The sequence below is a fragment of the Trichosurus vulpecula genome, chromosome 3 (assembly GCF_011100635.1).
Source record: "Trichosurus vulpecula isolate mTriVul1 chromosome 3, mTriVul1.pri, whole genome shotgun sequence".
NCBI lineage: Eukaryota > Metazoa > Chordata > Mammalia > Diprotodontia > Phalangeridae > Trichosurus > Trichosurus vulpecula.
The window spans coordinates 125,525,596-125,527,128 of record NC_050575.1 but is presented as its reverse complement, the minus strand read 5'-3'; positions in this window follow the sequence as shown (position 1 = coordinate 125,527,128).

Genomic DNA, 1,533 nt, shown 5'->3' with positions numbered 1-1,533 from the left:
GATACAGTTTCTTTTTCTCTTGGGTCACTGGAATCAAGATTGTGAAACTGAAGTTGTCTCTCCCTACCCCCCATAATCCCATTCCACCTCCCATACCTTTTAAATTCTTACCAATCTTTTAAAGTTCAACTCAAATGCTGCCACTGCTACCACTTCCTAAGAGATCAAGACTGGGAAGGGACCATAAAAATCATCTAGTCAGTCCAGCCTCATTTTAAACATGAAGAGCCTGAGGCCCAGAGGTTAAGTGATTTGGCCAAGGTCATACAAATGGTGAGCAGAGCCAGGATTCAACCCCAGATCCTCTATCTTGAATTCACTGGTCTTTCTGTTATGCCACATGGGACTGATATGAACTGGTATTAACAATTGGGACCCTGCTGTTGGAAGCATAACACATTTAGACTAGAAGTTCAGGCTTGAGTCCACACTGGGTTCTGTCTCCCCTATCTCCTACTTGGTCAAAAATGCTAGAAATGTGATCCCTTGTGCCTAGTTTCCCTTGTCCACAGATAACTTCCAGGCTACAAAGGAAGAGCACTTAGTTTTAGGTCCCAAAATTGTGTATTCTGGGATCTCTTGAAGCTCTCCCATTTTGTGGATTGTAATCTAACATTCTGTGTTCCCTTCCAGCTCTGCCATTCTGTTCTGATGCTAGGGTAGGGGACGAGATTTTTTATTCCTGATACTCGGGCAGAGCAACCTTGCCTTAGCAGCTTCAGTGGATTGCTCTCTTTCTCTCTTGCCCTTGCTATAGAAAAGTTCCATGTGTGGAGCAGAAACTACACTGCAGCACCATACTTGTTCTTTTTTGCAATGCAACCTTATCATTGATTAGGAATAGTAGCATGTTTAGGTCATCTCTGGTAAGGTTCTTTGTAAACTTTATCAAAGCATTTTTCACATTCTTTTATCTCATTTAAGCCTAATAAGTTGGTAGAGCCAGTATTCAGGCATTCACTGAATATCCACTTTTCTGAATGACAGGTTGTTTCTGTAGTGCCTGAAAATATCCAAAGTGTTTTTTTTAAGTTTGTAAGGTAGTACAAATACTATTTTCTTCATTTTTTTAGATCAAACATTCAGCATTGTTTCAGCAAACATTTTTTAAGCAACTATGTGAAGGGCCCTGTGCCAGCCACAGTGTGGGAGGTGATAAATTTAGATAAAAATGGGCCCTTTCCTCTTGGAGCTTATCACTTGGTAAAGGGATGACACACCAATACAGATCACCATTGTGCTCAAAATTATATAAGCCCATTAAAGAGTGCAAAGCAAAGTGCTGTGTGAGGTCTAAGTGTAAAGACTTAACCTCTAGTCTCAGATCAAGAAAGACTTCCTGGCTTAGTATTTGAGATGAGCTTTAAAGGATGGGTAGGAATCCAACTGAAGAAGAGAGAAGACATTCCAGGCAGAGGGAGCACCCTGAATAAAGGCACATGGAGGTGTGAGAGGGTACAGAGTGAGCAGAATGCTGACCAGTATCCTTGGGATATAGAATACATGGAAGGGAACATAGGGCTGGAAAGGTAA